This window comes from Elephas maximus, chromosome 15, assembly GCF_024166365.1.
Source record: "Elephas maximus indicus isolate mEleMax1 chromosome 15, mEleMax1 primary haplotype, whole genome shotgun sequence".
In the NCBI taxonomy this organism is placed as follows: Eukaryota; Metazoa; Chordata; class Mammalia; order Proboscidea; family Elephantidae; genus Elephas; species Elephas maximus.
This window is the reverse complement of record NC_064833.1, coordinates 90,703,709-90,720,739: the sequence shown is the minus strand read 5'-3', so window position 1 is coordinate 90,720,739 and position 17,031 is coordinate 90,703,709. Positions and strand designations below refer to the sequence as shown.

Here is a 17,031-nt window from a genome sequence, read left to right as displayed (position 1 = left end):
TCTACTTTTATTATATATATGCTTCACAGGTTTTGCTTCTCTAGAGAACCCATCCTAAGACATTGGGTACTGAGAATGGTTCTAGAGAAATAAAGTTGTGAAGATGAGTTTTCTATATTGGTTCTCAAGTCTGATTAGTCTTAAAGAGGTTCATGGCTCTGCTTCCAGTAGTAAAGAAGGCATTTCTAATTCATGTCATGAGGTGGCAACAGAAATATGCAGAAGATCACCACCTATAGATCAGATATTGGTGAGCGGGAAGGTCTGGAAGATCATGTGTTTAATACCTTTCTACAATTTTGTCAGAATGACAAGTATAAGAAGCTAGTTGGTTGGTCCTACTTTTGCTAGACAAACTGGTGAAAGAAAGAGACAAGCTCAGGTCTTCAGAGTCAAAACCCAAGTGCCTCATAAATGACCTCAAAGTTTCCACTTGTGCCTTGAAAGAAAGCCTTATGTCTTACAGTAACAGAGCTGACACTACCAAAAACCAAACCCAGAGTCTTACAGTAAGAGTGGCTTAATTACATCTCCAAATGAATTCCCAAACTCAACTGGTGTCTGAAGTTAAAGTGGGGGCATTGATTGGGAAGAATTTGGACCCTGAAACTTGAGATGGAGACATATAGGCAGATAATCAGGAAGCTGGAGACTGAGCCCCTAAATTCTATTGAATCACTCCTGCCAAAAGAACCAGACCTCTCACTCTCATCTGAAGAGATTACTCCATCTCTGCTAAACAACCCTCCTCAGTAAAAACTTAGCCTTTCCACTACCATCTGATAAAATTAACCCAGCTGTATCTGAAAAGCCTTAGTCTGAGTCATTTCCTGGAGCATCCCCTAAGGCAGCTGCCTTACAAGATGAATGTTCTCAAAACACATCCTTACTACCTATCTTGGCTTCTAGACCTATATCTCGACTTAAGTCCCAGCGAGCCCTGAAAGGTGAAGTACAAAGTGTGACCCAAGAGGAGGTATGCTACACTCCAAAAGAACCACTTGACTTTTCTAATATGTACAAACAGAAATCTGGGGAATATATATGTGAATGGCTATTAAAGGTGTGGGATAATGGTGCAAGGAATATAAAGATGGATCACTCTGAGTTTATTGGTATGGGCCCACTAAGAACAGATTCTTCATTCAATGATTTAGATCGAGAGGTTAAGAAAGGACCTTCATTGACCTGATGGGGTCACTGAAGCATGGATTATGCACTGTCCTACACTAAATCAAGTTGAAGTACCAGACTTGCCTTGGAATACTGTAGAAGAACGTATCCTAAGGCTTAGGGAAATTGGCAAGCTACAGTGGATTTATGAGGTTAGGCTTACAAACTCACACATGGAGTGCCCAGAGGACACATATTTTACCACAACAATGGGGAACAAATTTGAGAAGGGAACTCCAGCATCGTTGAAGACTGTGATTGCTATTTTATGTAAATCATTTTGACAGTGGGAACTGCCCTAAATGAATTAAGACACCTAACTACAATGGGGCTGATTGGACCCCATGGTGGTACAGGCCAAGTGGCAGCACTCAACTCACAAAGAAAAGGTGGGCATGGTTACTGTAATGGACATCAGAGTCAAAGCAGTAATCAGAACAGTCTGTCTCATGGACTTATGGTATTGGCTATTTAGTCAAAATGTTCCTTGCGGTGAAATAGGAAATCTGCTAAATATTTAGTGATCTGTACAGGGAGAAGAATTGTAGGTCAAGTGAACAGCACTCTAACTTGAATCCCCAGGATAGAGTCATGTTCCCTCAATCAATTCCCAGACCTGAGTCAGCTTACAGACGTACAACCCCTTGAATGAAGGGGATGCTAGGTCCCCATGAGGAAAGACCCTGCTACATTGCCAAATACTTATACTGTTAATCTTTCTTCCAGCTTTTCCCAAAGGGATCTACAGCCATTTAAAAGACTGTTCACTGGGGAAAAGGAAGTAATCAGCCTTTTCAGAGATTAGTGGATACTGGCTATGAACTGACACTGTTTCCAGGAGACCAAACTTCACTGTGTCCCACCAGCCAAAGTGAGGAAATATTTAGATCGTGTTATTAATGTATTCTTGGCTCATGTCCATCTCATGGTAGGTTCAGTGGCTCCACAAACCCATCCTGTAGTGATTTCCCTAGTTCCAGAACACATAATTGTAAAAAGATATACTCAGTAACTGGCAGAACCCCCGCATTGGATAAGTGACAGGTGGAGTAAGAGCTGTTATGGTGGAAAAGCCAAGTGGAAGCCCTTAGAATTGCCCCTATGAAAATAGTAAACCAGAAGCAATACTGCATTCCTAGGCAGATGGCGGTGATTACTGCCACCATCAAGGACTTGACGGATGCAGGGTTGGTGATTCCTATCACATCCCCATTCAGCTCATCTCTTTGGTCTGTGCAAAAAACAGATGGTTCTTGGAGAATGCAAGTGGATTATCGAAAATGCAACCAGGTGTTGACTCCAATTTCAGCTGCTGTTCCAGATGTAGTTTCATTGCTTGAGCAAATTTCTACTTCTCCTGATATCTGGCATACACCTATTGAACTGACTAAAGCCTTTCTCTCCATACCTGTTTTGAAGGACCACCAGAATCAGTTTGCTTTGAGCTGGCAAGACAAGTAATACACCTTCAGTGTCCTATTTTAGGGGTATATCAACTCTCCAGCCTTATGTTGTGATTTAATCCTCAGAAAACTTGATCACATTTCCCTTCTACAAGACTCCACACTGGTCCATTACATTAATAATGTTTTGCTAATGGAAAATAGTAAGGAGGAAGAATCAATGACTCTGAATTTCTTGGTAAAACATTTGTTTGCTAGTTGTTAGGTGCCATCAAGTAATTTCTGACTCATTGCAACATTATGTATAATAGAACCAAAAATTGCCATCTCTCCCACCATCCTCACAATCTTGTTATGCTTCAGCCCATTGTTGCAGCCACTGTGTCAATCCATCTAGTTGAGGCTCTCCCTCTTTTTCTCTGATCCTCTAATTTACAACATGATGTCCTTCTCCAGGAACTGATCCCTCCGGGTAACGTGTCCAAAGGATATGAGACATAGTCTCGCCTTCCTTGCTTCTAAGTAGCATTCTGGTTGTACTTCTTCCAAGATAGATTTTTTCATTCTTTTGGCAGTCCATGGTATATTCAATATTCTTCTCCAACACCACAATTAAAAGATGTCAGTTCTTATTCTGTCTTCCATATTCACTGTCCAGCTTTCACATGCATATGAGCCAATTGAAAACACTATGGTTTGATTCAGGCACACCATAGTCCTCTTTCCTTTTTAGCACTTTACAGAGGCCTTTTGCAGCAGATTTGACCAATGCAATGCGTCTTTTGATTTCTTGACTGCTGCTTTCATGGGTGTTGATTGTGGATCCAAGTAAAATGAAATTCTTGACAACTTCAAACTTTTCTCCATTTATCATGATGTTGCTTATTGGTCCATTTGTGAGGATTTTTGTTTTCTTTATGTTGAGGTATAATCCATACTGAAGGCTGTGGTCTTTGCTCTTCATCAGTAAGTGATTCAAGACCTCTTCGCTTTTAGCAAGCAAAGTTGTGTCATCTGCATAACGCAGGTTGTGAATGCATCTTTCTCCAAACTTAATGCCCCATTCTACTTCATAGAGTCCAGCTTCTCGAATTATTTGCTCAGCATACAGATTGAACAGGTATGGTGAAAGGATACAACTCTGACACACACATTTCCTGTCTTTAAACCACACAGTATCCCCTTATTCTGTTTGAACAACTACCTCTTGATCTATGTAAAGGCTCCTCATGAGCACAGCTAAGTGTCCTGGAATTCCCACTCTTCTCAATGGTATCCATAATTGTTTATGATCCACACTGTTAAATGCCTTTGCATAGTCAGTAAGACAAAACTAAACATCTTTTTGGTATTCTCTGTTTTCAGCCAGGATCCATCTGACATAGGCAGTGATATGCCTGCTTCCACATCCTCTTCTGAATCTGGCTTCAATTTCAGGCAGTTTCCTGTCAATGCACTGCTGCAATCAGTTTTGAATGATCTCCAGCAAAATTTTACTTGCATGTGATATTAATGATTATTGTTTGATAATATCCAAATTTGGTTGGATCACCTTTCTTGGGAATAGGCATAAATATGGATCTCCTCCAGTTGGTTAGCCAAGTAGCTGTCTCCTAAATTTCTTGGCATAGACGAATGAGCACTTACAGTGCTGCACCCTTTTGTTGAAACATCTCAAATGGTATTCTGTCAATTCCTCAAGCTTTGTATTTCACCAATGCCTTCAGTGCAGCTTGGACGACTTCATTCAGTACCATTGGTTTCTGATCATATGCTACCTCCTGAAATGGTTGAATGTTGACCAATTATAATTCTTTTTGGTATAATGAAGCTGTGTATTCCTTCCATCTTATTTTGATGCCTCCTGCGTCATATAATATTTTCCCTGTAGAATCCTTCAATATTGCAATTCGAGGCTTGAATTTTTTCTTTAGTTCAGCTTGAGAAATGCTGAACATGTTCTTCCCTTTTGGTTTTCTATTTCCAGCTCTTTGCACATGACATTATAATACTTTACTTTGTTTTCTCGAGCTGCCCTATGAAATCTGTTCAGCTTTTTTACTTCATCATTTTTTTTCCTTTTGCTTTAGCTATTCGAGGTCCAAGATCAAGTTTCAGAGTCTCTTCTGACATTCATTTTGGTTTTTTCTTTCTTTCCTGTCTTTTTAATGACCTCTTGCTTTCTTTATGTATGATGTCCTTGATGTCATTCCACAACTCATCTGCTCTTCGGTCATTAGCGTTCAATGTGTCAAATCTGTTTTTCAGATTGTTCCTAGATTCAGGTGGAATATACTCAAGGTCTTACTTTGGCTCTCATGGACTTGTTCTAATTTTTTTCAACCCAACTCGATCTTGTATATGAGCAATTGATGGTCTGTTCCACAGTCGGCCACTGACCTTGTTATTTTATTTTTTATTGTGCTTTAAGTGAAAGTTTTCAAGTCAGTTTCTCATACAAAAACATATACACACATTGTTATGTGACCCTAGTTGTTCTCTCTGTGGTGTGACAGCACACTCATCCTCCCACCCTGTGTATCCCGTCTGTATTCAACCAGCTCCTTTCCCCCTCTGTCTTCTCCTATCACCTCAGAACAAAAGCTCCCCACTTAGTCTCATGAGTCTGCTTGAGCTAAGGAGCACACTCCTCACCAGTATTATTTTATGTCTTATAGTCCAGTCTAATCTTTGTCTGAAGAGTTGGCTTCGGGAATGCTTTTAGTTTTGGGCTAGCAGAGAGTCCAGAGGCCATGTCCTCTGGGGACACTTCAGTCTCAGTCAGACCATTGAGTCTGGTCTTTTTACTAGAATTTGAGTTCTGCACCCCACTTTTCTCCTGCTCCATCAGGAACTCTCTGTTTTGTTCCGAGTCAGGGCAGTCATTGACGGTAGCTGGGTACTATCTAGTTCTTCTGATTTCAGGCTGATGGAGTCTCTGGTTTATGTGGCTCTTTTTGTCTCTTGGACTCATATTTTCCTTGTGTCTTTGGCGGTCTGCATTTTCCTTTGCTTCAGGTGGGCTGGGAGCAATTGATGCATCTTAGATGGCCGCTTGCTAGCTTTTAAGACCCCAGATGCCGCTAACCAATGTGGGATGCAGAACATTTTCTTAATACACTTTGTTATGCCAATTGATCTAGATGTCCCCTGAAACCATAGGCCCCAGCCCCCCTGTCCCTACTACTCTGTCCCTTGAACTATTTGGTTCTATTCAGGAAACTTCTTAGCTTTTGGTTTAGGCCAGTTGTGCTGAATTCCCTTGTGTTGTGTATTGTCCTTCCCTTCACCTAAAATAGTTCTTGTTTACTGTTTAGTAGGTGAATACTCCCTCTCCCCCCCACCTCATAACCATCAAGGAATGTTTTCTTCTGTGTTTAGACATTTTCTTGTGTTCTTATAATAGTGGTGTCATACAATATTTGTCATTTTTGACTGGCTAATTTCACTCAGCATAATGCCTCCCAGATTCACCCATGCTTTGAGATGTTTCACAGATTCATTGTTGTTCTTTATAATTGTGTGAATATACTGTAAGAAGTTTATCCATTCATTCATTGATGGGCACCTAGGTTGTTTCCATCATTTTGCTACTGTAAACAGTGCTGCAATGAACATTTGTGTGCATAAATCTATTCGTGTGAGGGCTTTTATTTCTCTAGGATATAGTCCAAGGAATAGGATTGCTAGATCATATGGTAGTTTTATTTCTAGCTTCTTAAGGAAGCATCAAATCAATTTCCAAAGTGGTTGTACCATTTTACATTCCCTCCAGCAGTGTATACATGTTCCAGTCTCTCAACAACCTCTCCAGCATTTATTATTTTGTGTTCTTTGGATTAATGCTAACTTTGTTGGGGTGAGATGGTATCACATTATACTTTTGATTTGAATTTCTCTAATGCCTAATGATCATGAGCATTTCCTCAGGTACCTGTATAGCCACCCGAATGTCTTCTTTGATTGTCTGTTCATATCATTTGTTCATTTTTTAATTGCATTATTTGTCTTTTTGTTGTTGAGGATTTGCAGTATCTTGTAGATTTCAGAGATTACATGATGATCAGAATTGTGTGCCTTAACCAAAAATTTTTTTCCCAGTCTGTAGGTTGTCTTTTTACTCTTCTTCATGAAGTCCTTGGGTGAGCATAAGTGTTTGATTTTTAGGAGCCTCCAGGTATCTAGTTTCTCTTCTGGTATTTGTGCATTGTTGGTAATGTTTCATATACTGTTTATGCCGTGTATTAGGGTTTCGGGGGTTGCCCCTATTTTTTCTCCCATGATCTTTACCATTTTATATTTTAGGTCTGTGATCCATTTTGAGTTAGCTTTTGTGCATGGTGTGAGGTATGGGTCTTATTTCATTTTTTTGGCAGATGGATATCCAGTTATACCAGCACCATTTGTTAGAGACTGTCTTTTCCCCAGTCAAGGGTCTTTGGGTCTTTGTCAAATATCGGCTGCTCATAAGTGGATGAATTTACATCTGGATTCTCTATTCTGTTCCATTGGTCTATGTATCTGTTGTTGTACCAGTACCAGGCTGTTTTGACAACCGTGGAGGTATAATAGGTTCTAAAATCAGATAATGTGAGGCCTCCCATTTTGTTCTTCTTCTTCAGTAATGGTTTACTTATCTGGGGCCTCTTTCCTTTCCATATGAAGTTGATGATTTGTTTCTCCATCTCATTAAAAAATGCTGTTGGAATTTGGATCTGGATTGCATTGTATCTGTGTATTGCTTTGAGAAGAATAGACATTTTCACAAGGTTGAGTCTTCCTATCCATGAGCAAGGTATGTTTTTCAACTTAGGTAGGTCTCCTTTGGTTTCTTGGAGTAGTGCCATTTAGTTTTCTTTGTATAGGTCTTTTACATCAGGTTAGATTTATTCCTAAGTATTTTATCTTCTTGGGGGCTATTGTAAATAGTATTGACTTGGTGACTTCCTCTTTGAAGATCTCTTTGTTGGTGCAGAGGAATCCACCTGATTTTTGTATATTTATCTTATATCCTGATTCTTTGCTGAAATCTTCTACTAGTTCCTGTAGTTTTCTTGAGGATTCCTTAGGGTATTCTGTGTATAAGATCATGTCATCTGCACATAGAGATACTTTTACTTCTTCCTTACCAATTTGGATGATCTTTATTTCTTTTTCTAGCCTAATTGCTTTGGCTAGGACCTCCGGCACAATGTTGAATAAGAGCAGTGATAAAGGGCATCCTTGTCTGGTTCCTGACCTCAAGGGGAAAGCTTTCAGACGCTCTCCATTTAGGATGATGTTGGCTGTTGGCTTTGTATAAATGCCTTTTATCATATTGAGGAATTTCCCTTCTATTCCTATTTTGCTGAGAGTTTTTATCATGGATGGGTGTTGGACTTTGTCAAATGCCTTTTCTGCTTTGATTGAGATGACCATGTGATTATTTTCTTTTGTTTTATTTATGTGATGGATTACATTGATTGTTTTTCTAATCTTGAACCAACACTGCATACCTGGTATGAATTCCACTTGGTCATAGTGAATTATTTTTTTGATATGTTGTTGAATTCTCTTGGCTAGAATTTTGTTGAGGATTTTTGCATCTATGCTCATGAGGGATATTGAGCTGTAATTTTCTTTTTTTATGGTATCTGTACCTGGTTTTGGTATCAGGGTTGTGCTGGCTTCATAGAATGAGTTTGGGAGTATTTCATTCTTTTCTGTGCTCTGCAATACCTTTAGTAGTAGTGGCATTAACTCTTTTCTGAAAGTTTGGTAGAATTATCCAGGGAAGCCATCAGGGCCAGGCTTTTTGTTGTTGGTGGTAGTTTTTTAATCACCCTTTCAAGCTCTTCTCTTGTTACAGGTTTATTTAGTTGTTCTACCTCTGTTTGTGTTAGTTTAGGTAGGTGGTATGTTTCTAGAAATTTGTCCGTTTCCTCTAGGTTTTCAAATTTGTTATAGTACAGTTTTTTATAATATTCTGTTATAATTCTTTTAATTTTAGTGGGGCCTGTTGTGATATCGCCCATCACATTTTTTATTTGGGTTATTTGCCTCCTCTCCTGTTTTTCTTTTGTCACTTTGCCCATTGTTAATCTTTTCAAAGAACCAGCTTTTGGTCTTTTTAACTCTTTCAGTTGTTTTTCTATTCTGTATTTCATTTAGTTCTGCTCTAATTTTTATTATTTGCTTACTTCGGAATCGATGGCACTAGATTTATATTTAAATCTGGTGCCTGAGGACTTCTTTTGCTGCTCTATTTCTGTTTGGTCAAGTTGTACAGTTAATGATTTGATTTTGGCCCTTTCTTCTTTTTGGATGTGTGCTTTTATTGCTATAAATTGACCTCTGAGCACTGCTTTTGCTGTGTCCCAAAGGTTCTAGTAGGATCTGTTTTAATTCTTATTTGATTCTATGAATTTCTTCATTCTGTCCTTAATTTCTTCTATAACCCAGTAGTTTTTGAGAAAGGTGCCCAGTTTCCATGTGTTTTTTTTTTTTTTTTTTCTCCTTGTTTTTTCTGTTACTGATTTCTTCTTTTATGATTTTATGGTCAGAAAAGATGCTTTGTAATATTTTGATGCTTTGGATTCTGTTTAGGCTTGCTTTATGACCTAATATATGGTCTATTCTGAAGAATGTTCACGTGCATTGGAAAAGAAAGTATATTTGGCTGCTGTTGGGGGAATGTTCTGTATATGTCTGTGAGGTAAAGTTGGTTGTTAGTGGCATTTAGATCTTCCGTGTCTTTATTGAGCTTCTTTCTAAATGTCCTGTCCTTTACCTAAAGTGGTGTGTTGAAGTCTTACTATTATTGTGGAGCTGTATATCTCTCTTTTCAATGCTGTTAGAGTTTGTTTTATGTATTTTTGAGCCCTGTAATTGGCTGTGAAATATTTATTATGGTTATGTTCTCCTGGTGTATTGACTCTTTAATCATTATGTGGTTTTCTTCCTTATCTTTTGTGGTGGATTTTTCTTTAAAGTCTATTTTGTCTGAAACTAATATTGCTGCTCCTGCTCTTTTTTGATTATTGTTTGCTTGATATAATTTTATCCTTTCTTCGAGTTTTAGTTTGTTTCTTTAAGTCTAAGATGTGTGTCTTGTAGGCACACAAGATGGATCTTTTTTTTTTTAATCCATTCTGCTACTCTCTGTCTCTTTATTAGTGCATTTAGTCTATTTACATTCAGTTGTAACTATTTATAGGTATGAGTTTCATGCTGTCATTTTGGTGTCTTTTTTTTGTGTTCTTGACAGTTTCTTTGTTTCACTTAATTTTCTGTGGTGAGTTGTTTTTAAGCATTTTCTTTTAGTTTTTTTCATTGTTGTTGATTTTGTATTTGCTGAGTCTTTATGTTTTTCTTGTTTTCTATTTTTATGTGAAGGATTTTTAGTTTCCTTTGTAGTTACCTTATTATTTACCTATTTTTTCCTAACTTTAAACCAAACGTTTATTTCTTTATATCGCCTTGAGTTCCTCTCCATATGAAAGATCTATGACTACATTTTTTAGTCTCTCTTTTTGGTTTTAATTTTGTCATTTTTTACACAATGATGTCTCTGTTTTCCTATTTTGAGCACTTTAGCTTTGATTTATTTTTGTGATTTCCCTATCTGGATTAATATATGGCTGCTCTATCCTATGTTCTAATCTCGGGCTGTTGTCTTATGTTATTGATTTTCTAACTGGAAGACTCCTTTTAGTATCTCTTATAATTTTGGTTTTTTTTTTTTTTTTTTTTACAAATTCCCTAAACTTCTGTTTATCTGAAAATGTCCTAATTTCACCATCATACTTGAGAGAGAGTTTTGTTTGATATATAACTATTGGTGGCAATTTTTTTTCCATCCAGACTTTATATATGTCATCCCGTTGCCGTCTTGCTGCATGTTTTCTGCTGAGTAGTCAGAGCTTAGTCTTATTGACTCTCCTTTGTAGGTGACTTTTCATTTATCCCTAGCTGCACTTAAAATTCTCAATCTTTGGTTTTGGCATTTCGTTATAACATGTCTTGGTGACTTTCTTTTGGGATCTACCTCATGTTGGGTTCAATGAGATTCTTGGATAAATATCTTCTCAACTTTCATGATATCCGGGAAGGTTTCTGCCAAAAAGTCTTCAACAATTCTCTCTGTGTTTTCTGTTAGACCCCCCTGTTCTGGTACTCCAATCACTCATAGGTTATTCCTCTTGATAAAGTCCCACATAATTTGTTAGAATTTCTTCATTTTTTAAAAATTCTTTTATTTGATTTTTCCTCAAATAAGTTGGTGTCAAGTGCTTTATCTTCACTCTCACTAATTCTTACTTCCATTGCCTCAATTCTGCTCCTATGACTTTCTATTGAGTTGTCTAATTCTGAAATTTTGTTGTTAATCTTCTGTATTTCTGTTTAATGTCTCTCTATGGAATCTTGCAGACTATTAAATTTGTCATTATGTGCCTCTCTAATCTACTAAGTTCCTCTAATGCTTTGTCTGTGTGCTCCTTGGCTTATTCTGTGTTTTGCCTGATCTCCTTCCTGATCTCTTGAAGAGTTCTGTATTTAAATCTTTCGTATTCTACCTCCAGTAATTCCAGAAGGTTCTCTTCATTGGGAATATTTCTTGATTTTTTGTTTTGGGAGCTTCCTGAAGCCATCATGATCTGCCTCTTTATGTGATTAGATATTGACTGTTGTCTCCAAGCCATCAATAAGTTATTGCATTTATTTATTTTATGTGTGCTTATTGTGTCCTAACCTCTTGTTTTGTTTTGTTTTGACATGCCCAAATAGGCTACTCAAGTGAGCTAGTTTTGATGATTGGCACCTTTGAAATGCTAGAGTCCTGTCACCAGGTGGTTAAAGCTGTTACTAGGTATGTGAGCCCAGGAATTCATTTACTTTTCTTGTAGGGATTCAGCTTAGGTGTCCAAGTTGTCAGTCAGCAAGTGTGTGGTGCAGGCTCTCATCTACTGTCCTAGGTGAGCAGGGGTGTTCCATGTAGGCACAGATATATGGCTGCAGTAGGAGGTCACATGCTGAGCAAGGCAGGGGCTGATGGCTGCTCCAGAGTGTCTGGAAGAAAGCATGTCCCTGTTTCCTACAGTGCATATGCGGATGGGTTTTGCAGCCAGATTATGGGCACCCAATGTTGTTGGGCGTAAGGACTGGAAAAAAAAAAAAGGCATCACTTATTCTTGGACCCCTGTTGGGGTTGACTAGGTGGCATGTTTGGAGCCACCACTCCTCACTCCTCAGGCCTCTGATGAGTAGGTTAGGACCCTGCTTAATAGGCAGAGAGGATTCAAATGTCACAAACCTGCCTCTCCACCAAATAGCTGAAAGGTATATGCCCTGTTGTACTGTGCTAATGAGGGTCAATGCTGTTGAAATGGGCCCAAACAGGTCTATGCAGGGGTGAAAGGCCTTCAAAGTCCATGGACCTCTTATGCCTGTGCCTAGGCAAAGGAGCTATTTCTGCCCTGAGTTCCTGGCTTAGGGATGCTGACAGATTGTTTTTTCCCTGTTTGTTAATTTGTTCCCTCCCCAATGCTGGGAGAATGGCTCAGGGTATGTGACGGATCCTATTTCAGGCCCAGCGGTGGCAGCAATCTCTAAAGCTGTCTCAGACCCAGTTCATAGTGGGAAGGGGGCAGGTAAGTGGGAGACAAGTTTTTCCCAAAGGGGTATTTTCTGATCTGCTCAGTAGGTTAGACACATGTACTTATCTTTTGCCAATTAAGTGCTGCTTTTCGTTGATTCTGGAAGTGTGAGTAGACTGTCCACTGCTCGATCTCTTCCAATGTAGAAAACATGTCCTGAATGCCAGTGTTTGCCTTGCGACTGGTGCCAGCTGATCCTGGCCTACTGCGTGCTGGTTCCTACCCGGTCAGGTCTGGCCACTCCTTGCTGCTTCTGAGCCATCTCTCCCTCCCCCTGCCACTCAGTCTGATTTCTCAAATTCCCTTTGATATTCAGGGCTCCTAGATTGTCATACATAATCTATTCACTTGTTTTTTCAAGTCTTTGTTGTTAGAGGGACCACAGGAAGCATCTGACTACTTCGCCATTTTGGCCCTGCCTGCCCTGGCCTTGTTCTGACTGATGAATTTGAGCTTGTCAATCATCTCTTTCCACAGATGTAGTCAATTTGATTCCTATGCATTCCATCTGGTGAGGTTCCATGAGTATCATCACTATTTATGTTGGTGAAAAACTGCATTGCAATGAAAAAGCTGTTAGTCTTGCAAAATTCTATCATGTCTTCTCCAGCATCTTTTCTGTCACCAAGTCCATATTTTCCAACTACTGATTCTCCTTTCTTTCCAACTTTCACATTCTAATCTCCTGTAATTATCAATGCATCCTGGTTGCATGTTTGATCAATTTCAGACTGCAGAAGTTGGTAAAAATCTTCAATTTCTTCATCTTTGGCCTTAGTGGTTAGTGCATAAATTTGAATAATAGTTGTATTAACTGGTCTTTCTTATAGAAGTATGGATAGTGTTGTACTTCAGGATAGGTCTTGAAATATTCTTTTTGATGATGAATGCAATGCCATTTCCCTTTGAGTTGTCATTCCCGACATGGTAGACAGCATGATTGTCCAATTCAAAAAGGCCATTACCAGTCCATTTCAGCTCACTAGTGCCTAGGATATGGATGTTTATGCATTCCATTTCATTTCTAGAGATTTCCCATTTTCCTAGGTTCATACTTTCCACATACCAATTATAAATGGATGTTTGCAGCTGTTTCTTCTCATTTTTAGTCTTGCCATGTCAGCGAATGAAGTTCCCAAAGGCTTGACTCCATCCACATCAATAAGGTCTACTCTACTTTGAGGAGGCAGCTCTTCCCTAATGGTAGTTTGAGTGCCTTCCAACCTGAGGGGCTCATTTTCTGGCAGCATATCAGACAATGTTCTCTGCTATTCATAAGGTTTTCACTGGCTGATTCTTTTCAGAAGTAGAAAGCCAGGTCCTTCCTCCTAGTCTGTCTTAGGCTGGAAGTTCAGCTGAAACCTGTCCACCATGGGCAACCCTGCTGATATTTGAATCCTGGTGGCATAGCTTCCAGCATCACAGCAATACACAAGCCCTCACAGTACAACAAACTGACAGATATGTAGGGGATTTGCTATAGAGTAAAAAATTAATTCAATGAAAATTCAGATTACTTCTACCTCAGTGAAGTTTATAGGGGTCCAGTGGTGTGGGGCATGTCGAGATATTCCTTCTAAAGTGAAGGATAAGTTATTGCATCTGGCCCCTCTCACAACTAAAGTGGATGCACAATACCTAGTGTGTGTCTTTGGATTTTAGAGGCAACATACCCTCATTAGGTGTTCTACTCTGGTCTATTTATCAACTGCCTAGAAAAGCTGTTTTGAATGAGGTCCACACCAAGAGAAGGCTCTACACCATGTTTAGGCTGCTGTGCAATCAGCTCTGCCACTGGGCCATATGATCAGGCTGATCCAATGGTGCTTGAACTGTCAGTGGCAGGTAGAGATGTTGTTTGGATTCTTTGGAGTCTTTCACCTTTTTCAGTGAATCACAGCTCAGACCTTTAGAATTTTGGAACAAAGTCCTACCATCCTCTGCAGATAACTACTTTCCTTTGGAAAAACAGATTTGGGCTTATTACTGGGCCTTAGGAGAGACTGAACGCTTAACCATGGGACTCCAAGTCACCATACAGCTTGTCTTGGTCATCTAGTGATGTAACAGAAATACCGAAGTGGACAGCTTTAACAAAGAGAAATTTATTCTCTCACAGTCTAGTAGACTGCTGGTCCAAATCCAGGTTGTCAGCTCCAGGGCGAGGCTTTCTCTCTCTGTCAGCTCTGGAAGAAAGTCCTTGTGATGCATCAGTCTTCCCTTGGTCTGGGAGCATCTCAGTGCAAGAACCTCAGGCCCAAAGGATGCTCTCTGCTGCTCGTGCTGCTTTCTTGGTGGTATGAGGACCCCCGTCTCTCTGCTTTTTTCTCTCTATTATATCTCAAAAGAGAATGGCTTAAGATGCTATCTAATCTTGTAAACCTCATCAGTATAACTGCTACTAATCCATCTTATTACATTATAGTGATAGGATTTACAACACATAAGGAAATCACTTTAGAAGATAAAATGGTAGACAACCGTACAGTCATATAAGGAAATGATGACCTAGCCAGGTTGACAGAAATTTTGGGAGGACACAATTCAATTCAGGACATAGTCTGAGTTGCCCATTATGAACTGGGTGTTGTCTGACCCACTAAGTCATAAAGTTGGGTGTGCACAACAGCATTCTATCATTAAATGGAAGTGGTATATACAAGATCAGGCCCCAGCAGGACCTGAAGGCACAAGTTGCATGAGGAAGTGGTCCAAATGTGCATGATCTCCACTCCTGTCACATTATCTTCCATCTCCAGGTGTACACTTATGGCCTCCTGGGGCATTCGCTATGATCAGTTGACTAAGAGAAAACTCATGCCTGGTTTACAGATGGTTCTGTGAGTTATGCAGGTACCACTTGAAAGTGGACAGCGACAGCACTATAGTGCCTTTCTAAGACCTCCCTGAAGGACAGTGGTGAAGGGAAATCCTCTCATTGGGCAGGACTTTGAGCAGTGCACCTGGTTGTTCACTTTGCTTGGAAGGAGAAATGGCCAGATGTTTGATTGTATACTGATTTGTGGGTGGTGGCCAATTGTTTGGCTGGATGGTCAGAGGTTTGGAAGGAACACGATTATAAAATCAGAGACAAGGAAGAATGTGGAAAAGGCATGTGAATAGGCCTTTCTGAATGGGCCTAAGAAGTGAAGATATTTGTGTCTCATATGAATCCTCACCTAAGGGTGACTTCAGCAGAGTAGGATTTTAACAATCTAGTGGAATTTTTTAGTGGAAAGGATGTTGTGTTCTGTGGGAACCAGTTATTGTCTTTCCCTGGCACTCCTGTCATTACCAAACAGGCTCCTGAACAAAGTGGCCATGGTAGCAGAGATGGAGGTTTTATATGGGCTTAGCAACTTGGACTTCCACTCACCAAAACCAGTTTGGCTACAGCCACTGCCAAGTGTCCAGTCTGCCAACAGCAGAGACCAACATTAACTCCCTGATATGGCACCATTCTTTGAGGTGCCATTCCTGATCAGCCAGCAATCTGGTGGCAGGTTGATTACATTGGACAGTTTCCATCATGGAAAAGGCAGTGTTTTGTTCTTACTCGAATAGACATTTCTTCTGGATACAGATTCGCTTTCCTGGCATGCAGTGCCAAAACTACCATCAGTGGACTTACAGAATGTCTTTTCCACGATCCTGGTATCCACACAGTATCGCCTCAGATCAAGGGACTCACTTCATAGCAAATAAAGTGCAGCAATGGAATCACAGAATTAACTGCTCTTACCATATTCTCCATCATCCTGAAGCAGCTGGCTTGACAGAATGTTGGAATGGACTTTTAAAGGCACAGTTGTAGTCCCAGCTAGGTGGCAATACTTTGCAAGGTTGTGGCAATGTTCTCCAGGAATCTCTAAATGCTATAAACCAGCTTCTGGTATATGGTGCTATTTCTCCCATAGCCACGATTCACAGGTGTGGGAATCAAGGGGTGGAAATGGGAGTGGCACCACTCACTATCAACCTTAGTGATCCACTCACAAAATGTTTGCTTCCTGCCCCCCCGACCCTATGCTTTGCAGGTCTAGAGGTCTTGGTTCAAAAGGAGAGAATCCTCCCACCTGGAGACACATCATTAATTCCTTTGAACTGGAAGTTAGGAATGCCACCTGGCCACTTTGGGCTCCTTATGCCTCTGGACCAACAGTGAAAGAAGGGAGTTTCCATATTGGCTGGTGTAATTGATCCTGATTACCAAGAGGAAATTGGATTGGTATTACATAGTGGAGGTAAAGAAGAGTATGCCTGGAATGCTAAAGATCCCTTAGGATATCTCCTATTACTACCATGCCCTGTGATTAAAGCCAATTGAAAACTATGGTAACAGTTCCAGCATGACTGCTATGGCACAGACCCTTCAGGAATGAAAGTTTGGGACATCACACCAGACAAAGAACCACAACTAGCTGAGGCTTTCGCTGAGGACAAAGGGAATACAAAATGGGTGGTGGAATAAAGTAGTTCTAAATACCAGTTATAGCCATGTGACCAGTTGCAGAAATGAGGACTGTAATTATTATGAGTACTTCTTTCTTGTATGTCTGCATCAGATATTTTGTTTTCTTCACTTATAAAGTGTAAGATGTAAACAGAGTTAGTGCATTTTCAGTTGTACACGTGTTAGTTGTATGATGTTAGGTGCAAGTATGACTTTATAATTGTCTTTATTCAGCGATTATGTATGGTTTAAAGAGATGTTTACAGGTACCAAATAACAAGGGACGAAGTGTGATTGTTGAGGTTGTGTGTCAACCTGGCTGGGCCATGATATAAATCTCAGTGACTTGGAAGTTATGATGTAGTTT

At 39.8% G+C, this 17,031-nt stretch overlaps 1 pseudogene; it reads left to right on the top strand.

The window, feature by feature from the left end:
* Positions 1-216: 216 nt before the first annotated feature.
* Positions 217-16,376, top strand: LOC126058692 (uncharacterized; annotated as a pseudogene).
* Positions 16,377-17,031: the final 655 nt, after the last annotated feature.